Genomic DNA, 13,760 nt, shown 5'->3' with positions numbered 1-13,760 from the left:
GCATAACAACAGGTATAGAGATCAATGCAACAGAATAGAGAACCCAGAAATCAACCCAAGCCATTATGCTCAGTTAATATTTGACAAAGGAGGCCACAGCATACAATGGAGTCAAGAGAGTTTCTTCAATAAATGGTGTTGGGGAAATTGGACATATACATGCAAAAAAATGAAACTAGACCACCAACTTAAACCATACACAAAAATAAACTCAAAATGGATAAAAGACTTAAATGTAAGTTGTGAAACCATAAAAATCCCAGAAAAAAACCATAGGCAGCAAAATATCAGCCATCTCTTGCAGCAATATGTTAATGGATGTATATCCTAGGACAAAAGAAACTAAGGAGAAAATAAACAAATGGGACTACATCAAATAAAGCTTCTGCACTGCAAAAGAAACCATTAACAAAACGAAAAGGGAGCCCACTGTATGGGAGGCAATGATACATCTGATAAAGGGTTAATATCCAAAATGTATAAGGAACTCATACAACTTAACAAAAGGAAGACAAACAATCCAATTAAAAAATGGGCAAAGGACCTAAATAGACACTTCTCCAAAGAGGACATACCGATGGCCAAGAGACATATGAAAAAATGCTCAAAGTCACTGATCATCAGAGAGATGCAAATTAAAATGACAATGAGGTATCACCTCACACCTGTCAGAATGGCTACCATCAACAAATGACAAGTGCTGGTGAGGATGTGGAGAAAACGGAACCCTAGTACACTGATGGTGGGAATGCATACTAGTGCAGCCATTATGGAAAACAGTATGGAGTTTCCTCCAAAAATTAAATATGGAACTGCCATTTGACCCAGTGATCACAATTCTGGGAATATATCCTAAGAAACATCAATCAGAAAGAATGTATGCACCCCTATGTTTATAGCAACACAATTTACAATAGTAAGATCTGGAAACAGCCCAAGTGCCTATCAGTAGATGAGTGGATAAAAAAAGCTGTGGTACATTTATACCATGGGATACTATGCAGCAGTAAAAAAAGAAGAATCTCTTACCCTTTGAGACAGCATGGAAGGACCTGGAGAGTATCATGCTAAGTGAAATAAGTTAGTCAGAGAAAGACAAGTATCACATGATTGCACACATATGTGGAATCTAAGTAACAAAGTAAACTGATGAATGGAGTAGATCCAGAGACATGGAGTCATAGAACAGAGTGTGGAATCTCGGAGGGAGGGCAGGAGAGGGTGGGTGGGTAGGAGGTAATCAACCAAGGATCTTGCATGCATATATGCATGGCCCATGGACACAGACAATGGGGTGGTGAGAGCCTGGGGTGGGGAGTTGGAGTGAGCTGGATGGGGTCAATGGGGGTAAAAAGGGGACATATGTAATACTTTCAACAATAAAGAATTATTTTTAAAAAAATAAAATAAAATAAATGGGCAGGGGACCTGAACAGACATACCTCTCCCAAGAAGATATATAAATAGACAACAATATAAAAAGATGCTCAACTTTACTACCTTTTAGGGAAATGAAAATCAAAACTATAATGAGATACAACCTTACACCTGTTAGAATAGCTATTATCAATAAGACAAGTAACAATAAGTGTTGGAGAGGTTGTGGAGAAAAAGGAACCCTCATACACTGCTGGTAGGATATAAAACTGAAAGCAATGAATTAACAAACAGGAAAAACAAACAGAAACTCATAGACACAAACAACAGTATGGTGGTTACCAGAGGGAGCAGGGTGGGGGAGGTAAAGAAAAAGGTAAAGCCCTAGCTGGTTTGGCTCAGTGGGTAGAGCGTCGGCCTGCAGACTGAAGGGTCTCAGGTTCGATTCCAGTCAAGGGCACACGCCTAGGTTGCTGGCTTGGTCCAACATGCAGGAGGCAGCCAATCAATGATTCCCTCTCATCATTGATGTTTCTATCTCTGTCTTCCTCTCCCTTCCTCTCTGAAATAAATAAAAATATTTTTTTAAAAAAAAAAAAGGTAAAGAAGCTCAAATATATGGTGATGGAAAGAGACTTGACTTTAAGTGGTGAACACACAATGCAATATACAGGTGATGTGTTATAGAATTGTATACTTGAAGCCTATATAATCTTATTAACCAATGTCAGCCCAATAAATTTAATAAAATTAAAAAAGAAAAGATGTTGAGAACATTCAGTTGGATATTTGAAAGTATCCATACTGACAAAGTGTTTTTTTAATTCATCTAGATTAAATGAATATTTCATTTAAAAAAATAGAGTTTGCAAAGGTAGGAACTTCAGAGATTTGAGGAAAGTTTGAAAATCTTAGTACTTTCCCTGAAATGTTTCTTTTAAATCAAATCTGAAGGACATAAAGTATCATTTTGTATAGAATAGCACAAATAATAGCAGTCTAATCCAAACAATAGCAGAGAAAATTTTACCAGCTGTAAAAGAGGTTACTATTAGAATAGTAAGAGAGTTAAGTGTTTTCTTCTATTCTGTTGAGCAATCACATTGTATGAGAAATCCAAGGAGGTAGAAAATAGGCTATGAAATGATCTGCAATTAGAAGAATGTTTGTTGCAAATGAATGCAAGTAACCCGTACATACGATAATGAACTTTGCTGACCACAAATGTAAAATTCATGGGAATAAAACATTGAGCAGAAAATTGGTTTCCATATGTACAGACAATGGATACTAAGAGTTGTGAAAGTGTGAAATTATTAAAATAATTTTACAGGAAAACTTTTTCTTTTTCTCTATCACCGTGCAACAGATGGAGCAGCAAACCATGGTCAGCTAGTGACAAGAGTAACAACAGCCATGTTTGCAAGTCATTAAATTATTCATTAACACCCTCAGTCACCAAAAATTTTAGCACAAAGCCCACAAATCAATGGATGATATCAGTACTACTAATAAAATTAAAATGTATGCATTTTATAAAAGATCATTTTGTAATCTTTGCTGTGACTTTAAAAGCGGTTTGCCTTATCCTACATATGGAATTTAAATAGCATTCCAAAGAAAATAGTTTTAAAATAATGTATTCTTTAATACTAACATGCAATATTTGTTTCAATCAATAAAAATTAAATAGTGATAGCAAAATATTATGAAGTGATTTGATACATATTCCACATGTATTAGAAATGTTAAATGAAGTCCTTAAATTGCAAGCAAATGATATTGATATTATTAAAGAAGGATTATCGTGAGATTTTTCAACAAATTTGCATCATTTCAAGAGCTTTCTTGGCCAGAATTTTTACAATTGTTTTATCTGTAGCAGTTAAAATTAGATGTAAATTAGTGGTTTTGTATTATATTGCTAATTCTGATGCTATTTAAAAACATACAGTGATTAGATCTAAAGATCAGTATGGATTTATAATATCAGATTAGGTGATTAATACACTTGAAAATTATGCAACATATTAGTCAATGTTTTCAGGAAATGTTAATTGGGATAAAACATGATTTGGGCAACAAAATGTATCATTTAATCTAATTACAAAAAGTTTTTAATTTGGCTAAGATTTTCATTCATCTTTCTTTAACATGGGAGCTACATTATTTAGTACTAGAGACCCAGTGCACAAAATTTGTGCATGGGGGTGGAGGGGTCCCTCAGCTAGGCCTGCACCCTCTTGCAATCTGAGACGCTTGTGGGATCAGGCCTAAACCAGCAGTTGGACATCCCTCTCGCAATCCGGGACTGCTGGCTCCTAACCTCTGGCCTGCCTGCCTACCTCATCACCCCTAACCACCTCTGCCTGCCTGATCACCCCTAACTGCCTCTGCCTGCCTGATCACCCCTAACCGCCTCTGCCTGCCTGCCTGCCTGATCACCCCTAACTGCCTCTGCCTCGGCCTCTGCCGCTGCGGCTTCATCCAGAAGGACATCCAGAATGACGTCTGGAAGGTCGTTTGGCTGTCCGGTCTAATTAGCATATTATGCTTTTATTATTATAGACAGTATTTCCAACTGCATATTTAGTGAAAAGGATTTAGTGCAGTGAAGCAATTCCTGCAAAACCAACAAAATGTAACAGAACATTTGAGATTTCTTTTATCAGAATCAGAACCTCATTAAATCTCATCAGTCAAAAATTTAAAAATATTTCAGATTATCATCATATGTTTTGGTTTGGGTCTCCCCAAAAGCATACTCTAAGACAAAGTTTCAAGTTTTCTGGGAGTGGTCCTAAGAAAGACCAGTATGAGAATGGGGAAGTGAGACAGGAAAAGGAAAGATGGAAGACAGTAGAGCTGAATTGTCAGATACAGTGCTAACTGAGGGTAACTGGAGCCAGTGCCCAGCATCATCCCACCAGAGGGCAAGGCAGCTGGAGTATACGTACCCTGGCTCCTATCAATCATTGAGGGCTACCCCCAAGCAGTACAATTTCCCATCACTTTTAGCCCCCCTTGTTCGTGGACAGAGGCTCTGGTAGCAGGGCAAGCCCACAGGCAAAGAGCTGCATTTGGGAAGTATGCCCTGACTCAGGGGATAGGGCAGGACGCTGACAGTATCGCCTGCACCACCTGCCTATGGTTTTCATAGCACAGTGAGAAGGCTATGCTGAGAAAATTACGTGTGGAAATTATGGTTTGGGGATTTTTTTAGAGAAGTGATGGGGCTGGTTTGCATTTTGTTGTTTAGTCTTCCTCCAGGACCCACCTTAGAAGCCCACCACATCATTTCTCTGGGGCTTTTTCTTCTGATTCATCTCTGTTTCCTATCACATATCAAAGGATGTGGTCTCCAGGATCTGTGTTCTAGAGATGAGGCATATGTGGTGGGATTTCAGAACAGAAGATCCGTTTTTTGTCAAACTTTATCACTAACCCTTTAAAACATGGGGAAGTATTTTTAAACCACTCAACTGGAGCCTGTCACATTTATGAGAGAGTCACACTTCCCCATCTTCTTCACCCTGACCATCTGCTCTTTCTTGGAGGCTAAGTTAAAGTTACTTCTCTTTCTCATGTCACATACAAACATGTCTGGTATGTTGGTACTACACATGTACTCACTCATCCTACACTAGTTTGTATTCTGGTCTTTCATTTTTCTATGCATTCTTTGTGGCATCACTTCAGATCTTCTTACTTGTTTTATGTACAAACTGATATATATGTATAGGTGCATGTATGCATTGTCTCCTAGTGTAGTCTAAACACCTTACAGATCAAAATATGTATTATTTTAAAATAAATTTATTTTCTTTGTTTCTTCATACCAAAGTAAGGGTGTTATATTGCTTATTTAAATTATGTATAGCATATTTTTTTTGAGTTTCATTTAGGATATTAGAGGCAGAATTAAAGAATATCTATAGTAATAAAAGGGTAATATGCTAATTAGACCAGGAGACCTTCCAGACATCCTTCCGGACAAAGACATGGTGGCGAGGCCGAGGCAGAGGCAGTTAGGGGGGATCAGGCCAGGAGGGGAGGGCAGTTGGGGTTGAGCAGGCCAGCAGTGGGGGGCAGTTTGGGTTGAGCAGGCCAGCATGGGGGGAAGTTGGGGGCGAGCAGGCCAGCAAGGGGGGGCAGTTGGGGGTGAGCAAGTCGGCTGGGGGGGGCAGTTGGGAGCAAGCAGGCTGGTAGGCAGAATGGTTAGGGGTGATCAGGCAGGCAGGCAGGCAGATGAGCAGTTAGGAGCCACGGTCCTGGATTGTGAGAGGGATGTTCAACTGCCGGTTTAGGCCTGATCCCACAGGTTGGGCCTAAACCGGCAGTTGGACATCCCCCGAGGGGTCCCAGATTGGAGAGGGTGCAGGCCGGGCTGAGGGCCACCCCCACCCTGTGCATGAATTTCGTGCACCAGGTCACTAGTTTGTTATAAAAAGGAGAATTGGGTCTCCTAGGATTGAGAACCATTAGACTAGATAACATGCCATTTACGCATGCATAGATTTGACAAACTGTAATTGAGTTCCGAATAGCTTAATGAAAATAAAGACAATGCAATCTTAGATAATCTTCAGAATTACATATCAGATGTATAAGACATTTCCTTATACCTTGTTTTAGGCATATGATATATAAATAGGAGATACAGAAGCTTTTAATTATCTCAGTATGGGCATACATATTCCATAACACTGACCGTTGCTTAGAATATTTATAATTGCAGATGAGAATCTTAGGGGAGGTTTTCAGTAGAATATTCATCAGCTGTCCAGACGCATTTTTAATATGCTGATGCATCAAAGTGAGCATATAGAGGAGTTTTGGATTATTCTTTGGTCTGTTTTACTTTTATCCTTGGTCTGTCTGGTTTTAATGGAGTTTTTGTTATTTGTTCCCAACTTCATCTGTCCTTGGGTTTAGTTGGCACAAATTGCATTAATTTGGTCTTTGTTCTCTATTTCCCCAGGCCAGGGTGATTTAAGCTATGTATTTTCTGGTTAGGGAGGAGGGTATACACCATTTGCTCTCAAGTGTCCTTGGTTAGGGCAGATAAAGTCTTGCAAGCTGCCTGAACTGTTTGGTCTTGTTTAATTTTCTTGTCTCTTTTTCCCCATTCCATTTGCCCAGGAATTTTCCTAACTTCATACTGTCCTGCTGCACTAGAGCCCTCTAAGAGACTGAGCAGAACACACCTCAAAACTATCTCACCAATGGGCAAGGAAGCTGAGCTATTTGCCTACCAACTTCCTTCCCTCATTGGATGAAGGCTGCTTCTGGGTGTTCCAACCCCCACTGCCCTGCACTTCCCCATCCAGAGGAAGCCCTCAGGCGGAGAGGTGGTTGTATGAAAATTGTCCAGCAAAAGTTAGGTGACCTCCAGGGTTGGTGAAGAGGGCATGGTTGGGACACTAGCAGCATCTACTGAAAGTGGAAAGAAAGAAGTGAGTCCAAATTGCCAAGTCCTCTTGTCCTCTTACACTGGTCCCAGGGAAGGACATTTTTGTGGGGCCAGCATTTTCCTCCTTTTGATGCATATGGCTAGCCATCAATGCTACGTAAGTGACTTCTTTTGGATCATGGCAAAACAGGAAGGATATGTCTTAAGAAGACCTCAACTGAAGAAGAGGGAATTCTGCCTTCAGAATCCCCTGCAATATCAGCTCTTCCCCTAGTCTCCAGCCTGCTGGTCAACCCTGCAGATTTTGGACTGCAAGCCCCCATAATCACATAAGCCAGTTCCATAAAGCTAATCTATAGATAAATAGATATGGAGAGGTAGATAATCATATAGTAAATATATAGTTATACATTCTCCTGATTCTATTTCTCTGGAGAACCCTAATACACCATCCAATCCCCTTCCAAGGACCAACAACCTGCCTGAGAATGCCAGATTCATCAGCTCCCTCGCAGACAATGATCCATGTCCCGTCGCCATGTGCCCTGACAGACACTTCCTGTTGCCGGTTGCACCACTCCCCAGATCCTGTGTGCAGCCTGCCTGACTAGACTTGCCCTCGGCCTTTTACAGCGGTCACTCAGATCTGGTTCTGGAACATGAGACCTCTGTATTAGTCATGTTTATTTATTTATTTTCTATACTTTATGGTGCTTTCACATCCTAGGGCCTGGAGAGACTGCAGGGCTAGCTAATTTCTAGAGATAGTAAACAACTTGCCTGTGAACATGCCTTTCATATACAGATCAACCAACCCTTTATCTAACTCTCAAACACCAAGCCAGTATTCCTCTGCCCTGAATCACTCAGGGCCAGGGCCCAGACAACTAGAGACCACCCTTATAGCTCAGAGCCCATGGAAATTATTCAACCTATTTAATCCTTAACTTGCTTAAATTTGTCTACCCTTCCTCGCTCACTCAATCCTGCAGAAACCACAATAAAGGCTCTGGGCCATGCTCTCACCTCACTTCTGCCTCCTGACTGACCTGGTGCTTCCCCATATGACCCTGTATGGCCTGACCTGCTTCCTCCTCTTGGGAACTATATTAATAAACTTTTCTTCAAAGACAGTTGTCTCCACATCTCTCATCACACCATGCCTGATTGAAACAAATCCCAGGTACAATTCAAGACAACTCCATCTCCCTCCCTACCCTCCACTCGCCTTCCCCTACCAAGTACGGACAAAGGATTTCCAAAAGCATTGTAAAATAAATTATGTTCTGGGATAGTCTCAGAAAGTCTGCTGGTAGAGCTGCATAAACAGGGGGATTTAACATTCTCCTTTATGTTGTTTCAGTGACAAATGTATAAAAACTGAGGTTGGTTAAACAGTGAGGTGATTGTTCTGATTTGGCAATTATTTATGTCCTTACACCGGCTGGAATTGGAGTATTTATTTATAAGAAAATTATTCAGCAATGAGAGCCCATCAATGGCCAAAAAGAAATGACAGAATAACCACCTGGGTTTTCTGAACCAGCTGATAGCAGTCTGTCCTCATGTGCAGGCCAAGGAGGTTTCACCCTGTGCACACATGCCAGGCTGACAGACTGGCACTCAGGTGGACCCTGCATGAGGAAGCCAGACTCCAAGGAGGAAGCTACGCCCACAGTAGTGGTGGGATCCTGACACTGACCTTGGACAGTCCCTGAGACCATATGTCCCTGTGGCTGAGACATATTTAATAAACCACTGCCTTTGTGCTCCTACTGTTCTGCCAACAAAACGTGCCCTTTGTTGGTTATAACCCTGATCTCTGGTGCTCATGCCCCTATTTTATTCTCTTATGGTTGCTCGATGTAATATCCTTAACCAAACCCGCTCTACCAGTTACTAGAACATCTGTTTAATATCCTCCTGATTTGTTATTCTCTTTGAAGTGAGTTTTTCAAACACCGTCAGCCCCTTGTCTCCAGATTAAATATTTCTATAACTTTTCAATCCTTTTATATTTATTTTTACTAGAGGCCCAGTGCACAAATTCGTGCACTGGTGGGGTCTGGCAGCCCCCCCCCCCAATGGGGGCCCATCGGGCTGAGCTGGCGGGGGGGAGGGGCTGAGGGCAGTTGGCTGACCGGCCTTGTCCCAGATCAGGGTGTTTGGGGCCGATTGGGGGCAGGGCCGCCTGGGGTTGGGGGCCGATCCGGGGCTAGGCTAGCCAGGGTCGGGGGGCTGATCGGGGCCCAGATCAGGCTGGTTGGCTGCTGCAGTGTGTGTCATAGCCACCAGTTGTTCCGGTCTTTCTGGTCGTTCTGCCGTTCAGGTGGCTGGGCTTTTATATATAGAGATTCTATTTTTGAATACTCTCCAATTTTCCATATTATTCTTACACCATGGAGTTTAAGTGGTATATAAATAGAGGCATTAAATATCATTAATCATGATATATTTGTGAAAATAACTGACAAGGTCAAATCTCTTACTGCAGATTTCCTAAAGGAAAGGAAAAGAGACACCAATAGAATCTGCCAACAAAGCCAAGAGTTGGATTGATAAGGAAAACAATCCCCCTGGATTTCTAAGATTAAAAGTATCATTTTAAAAAGTATTCCAATAAGTTCACAGCAGAACAACATTTCCCCCAATAGTTGATATCAATTCCAGCTAACAGCTCATCATGCCAGTTACGAACAGGCCAAGGCCTTTATCAACAATTCTATTTAAAAGAAATGATTCAGACTGCGCAAGTGCGGCCGGAGCGCGTGGGGCGTCTCGAGGCTGCGGGCTGCGGGCCCTCGGGAGCGCGGGGGTTTGGGCCTGCGATCACCGGCTGCAGCCGCGCACTGCCCGAGGCAGCGAGGCCCCCGAGCGGATCCCCCGCGCCCGGGCTGTGTGGCCATGGAGAACCAGGTGCTGACGCCGCACGTCTACTGGGCTCAGCGGCACCGCGAGCTGTACTTGCGCGTGGAGCTGAGTGACGTGCAGAATCCTGCCATCAGCATCGCTGAAAATGTACTGCATTTCAAAGCTCAAGGACATGGTGCCAAAGGAGATAATGTCTACGAGTTTCACCTGGAGTTCTTGGACCTTGTGAAGCCAGAGCCGGTTTACAAACTGACGCAGAGGCAGGTCAACATTACGGTGCAGAAGAAGGTGAGCCAGTGGTGGGAGAGACTCACCAAGCAGGAGAAGCGCCCACTGTTTTTGGCCCCTGACTTTGATCGCTGGCTGGACGAGTCTGATGCGGAAATGGAGCTCCGAGCCAAGGAAGAAGAACGCCTAAATAAACTCAGAATGGAAAGCCAAGGCTCCCCTGAAACTCTTATAAACTTGAAGAAAGGATACCTGTTCATGTATAATCTTGTGCAGTTCTTGGGATTCTCGTGGATGTTTGTCAACATGACTGTGCGGTTCTTTATCCTGGGAAAAGAGTCCTTCTATGACACATTTCACACCATAGCTGACATGATGTATTTCTGCCAGATGTTGGCAGTTGTGGAGTCTATCAATGCAGCAATTGGAGTCACTAAGTCACCAGTGATACCTTCTGTTATCCAGCTTTTTGGAAGAAATTTCATTTTGTTTATCATCTTTGGCACTATGGAAGAAATGCAAAGCGCAGCCGTGGTTTTCTTTGTGTTTTATATGTGGAGCACAATTGAAATTTTCAGGTACCCCTACTACATGCTTTGCTGCATTGACATGGATTGGAAAGTGCTCACATGGCTTCGTTACACTGTGTGGATTCCGTTATATCCCCTGGGATGTTTGGCAGAAGCTGTCTCAGTGATCCAGTCCATCCCCGTGTTCAATGAAACAGGGAGATTCAGCTTCACATTGCCATATCCCATGGAAATCCATGTTAGATTTTCCTTTTTTCTTCAGGTTTATCTTATAATGCTATTTTTAGGGTTATACATAAATTTCCGTCACCTTTATAAACAGCGCAGGCGGCACTATGGACAAAAAAAGAAGAAAATCCACTGAAAAGAGATTTAGATGACTTCTTGCCATGTAGACTTTTGAGCCTAATCTATAATTCTTACAGTTTTACCTTCTTGTACTGATGTAAAAGTTTTTTTTTAACGTTAAATGATTAAATTCTCAGTAAGGCTATCTTCCCCTTTCCCCAGTTACATCCTGAATTTATTGTATTATCTTAGTGTAGTACTTGCATGATATCTGATGACAGGTTGGTTCTTTTGTAATCTGTTAGTGACATCAGACAGCCCTGTCCCCACCCACTCCGTGTCCAGTCAGTCTGTTTCACACAAGCCAGAGATTTCATCAGTGCCCTGGACCTACTAGGTACTGGCCATTCTTACAGCTGGAATTTGTTCTTTTCAGCTATTGATTGTGGAAGAAAAACAAGACTGTTTTGCTCTATAGGAGCCTGTGAAAGTGACCTAGGCAGGACCTAATATATTCTGTACCCAAAGGGTTACTTAATAAGTGGAGTGGCGTTGGTTTTTTGAAAATCTGTTTGACTCAGTCACTGATAAAACATTTGAGTCCAGGTGGGCCTCGAGAAATATTACCTCTGAATTTCTTGGCCTCTCTAACGATATCTGTTACTATACAGTGCTTACCTGTGTGGACACACAATGATTTGAGAGAAACCAGTCAGAACCTTGGAACACCATGATCACTTACTTCATTCCAAGATAAATCAGAACTATTTTCAACTTTAAAGAAAGATGAAACATGAGTTAGAAAATAATGAGATTGTAAGAGTTCCAACCCCAAATGGTTACAGGGGTCAGAAAGGTCAAACTGGCCACAAGACAGCTGCCTGCAATGCAGCCTGTAGCAAACTGGAAACACTGGAGTAGGCCAGTCTAAACACACCTGCAAAACTGCCTTAGGCTGTGCACAAACATAAAAAACTCCAGCTTCTTTTCCCTGACCTGGGTAAGTCCATTTGTGTACCTGTCAGAGTAAGTGGTGGGATTGTTTGTTTTTTAGTAGACCTCAAAACACCTTTAATACTGCTGTTGTTTCACCTCTGAAGTAGGACAGTGAACAGAGAACATTGGCTAGAGAATCATCAGCTGGTCCATTAACACAGACTCCTGGCAGGAAACCCACCAACAGAGGAACTGAAAAAAATGTAGGGCATTATGAAGTTTGGCCATTGTCAAAAACATCAATTTCTTCCACATTCCAAGCAAAATGTGTTAGAAGTAATGCTTGTATGAAAGAATTTAAGGCACAATTGCTCAATTGTGCCATTCCCATTGTTCCTGGGGAAAAGGGGACTAAATGAGCTATGCTGTTTCTCTGAGCCCAAGATTGAAACTTGGTTTGACCTAAAAACCTATGATTAGCATAGGCTGGCTGATTTTTGTACAAGTTCATTGCACTGAAGGATATTTTGCATGTCTGTAACTTCTGTCAATACTTGTTTGTATTAACTTCTGATATTCTTTCACCTGAGTTTCTGTGTGTAATTATTGCAGATTAGCTTTGCAGATTATGCTGCATCTGTGGCAGAATCTTACATTCTTACAAGCCTTTTTGTTGCTGTCTGAGAAAGCAAAAGATTGTGTATTTCTATTAAACATTTACAGTCAAAATCCTAAAAAAAAAAAAAAAAAAAAAGAAATGATTCATATACTATTACCATATATTATATGTTTGTTATCACCTTAAAATGTGAACACAAATGTGCTGTGTACATAAAATATAAATAGGTAATTGTCTTCGGCGTCTTTTATGGCACCTTGAACTATTGTTAGAATTAAACAACTCTAGGCATCTGTTTAACTTCTGGGAGAGCCAGGGTAGTGTAGTGTGGTGGTGAAGTGCTCAGAGCCTGGAGGCTGGTTTCAAATCCCAGTTCTGTTCTCCACTAGTGTAGACTTCCAAGTAGGTCTGCCTAACTCCTGGGTACCTCATTTCCTCATCCATAAACAGGGAATGACAGTAATAATAATACTGCCTCTAGGGGTCTTTTGAGCATTAAATTAGTTAATTCATTTTTTTAAAAAAGACACTAAGGCCCTAGCTAGTTTGGCTCAGTGGATAGAGCATCCGCCTGTGGACTAAAGGGTCCCGAGTTTGATTCCGGTCAAGGGCACATGCCCAGGTTTCGGGCTCTAGGGATGTGCAGGAGGCAACGGATCAATGATTCTCTCTCATCATTGATGTTTCTATCTGTCTCTCCCTCTCCCTTCCTCTCTGAAGTCAAGGACATGTTCACTAAGAACAAGTCCTGCCCATAGTAAGTTCTTTCTTTTATTATCATTTTAGCAATTATACTCTGATCCTTGGCAAGGAGGCTAAAACAGTTCTCAAAATCAATCTATTTGTGCCAGAACACTCATGAGACAGTTTGTTCCTAAGTAATGATTAGAAATGAAGAACCAGAGGAGTGATCATGCAATTTGATAAAGGACACGGAATGCAGGTTCTGGCTTAGTTCCATCAGATGCTGATTCCCGGGAGCTGAGCTACGGCCTCCATAGTGTCCCCAGGGTATGCTGAAGCACGGGGGAGAGAATCTTCATTCTCTTCCCTTCTCCTTGCAGAATCGATCTTTGTTCTGTTTATCACTGCAGCTACTCTCACTGGCCTGAGGTTCAGATGGGCCATCACTGAGGGAAGCAGGCTGGGTATAAGCAATCAACAGACATACTTAGCTGGCATGTCAATCATCCAGTAATATTCTCCCACTTACACAAATAAATGTGTTCTCTCCCAGTTTTTAAAAATACAGGATTGCTTAATTACTCTTTCATTTTCCCACTTTGGATAGTGACCCAGATACAAAAAACTGGTTGTTGTTGTTTTTCCTATAAAAAGTCAACAATACAGGCATAATAGCAGCCCCTAAAGTGTTAGGGACAATAAGGAGTGGTAGAGAATGTATTGAACTGATCAGCACACATCCTATCTGAAGAGTTGAGCCACTTCACAGGAATGTCAGGAGGTACTAGAGGATATAGAAATGCAGCCCAGAGCT

The 13,760-nt window shown here is 41.7% G+C and overlaps 1 pseudogene; it reads left to right on the top strand.

The window, feature by feature from the left end:
- The first annotated feature begins 9,555 nt into the window (after positions 1–9,555).
- On the top strand, positions 9,556–12,397 carry LOC102442178 (annotated as a pseudogene).
- Positions 12,398–13,760: the final 1,363 nt, after the last annotated feature.

The sequence above is a fragment of the Myotis lucifugus genome, unplaced genomic scaffold (assembly GCF_000147115.1).
Source record: "Myotis lucifugus unplaced genomic scaffold, Myoluc2.0 scaffold_320, whole genome shotgun sequence".
In the NCBI taxonomy this organism is placed as follows: domain Eukaryota; kingdom Metazoa; phylum Chordata; class Mammalia; order Chiroptera; family Vespertilionidae; genus Myotis; species Myotis lucifugus.
Note: the sequence above shows the minus strand (reverse complement) of the source record. Positions and strands in the feature narration are given on the sequence as shown.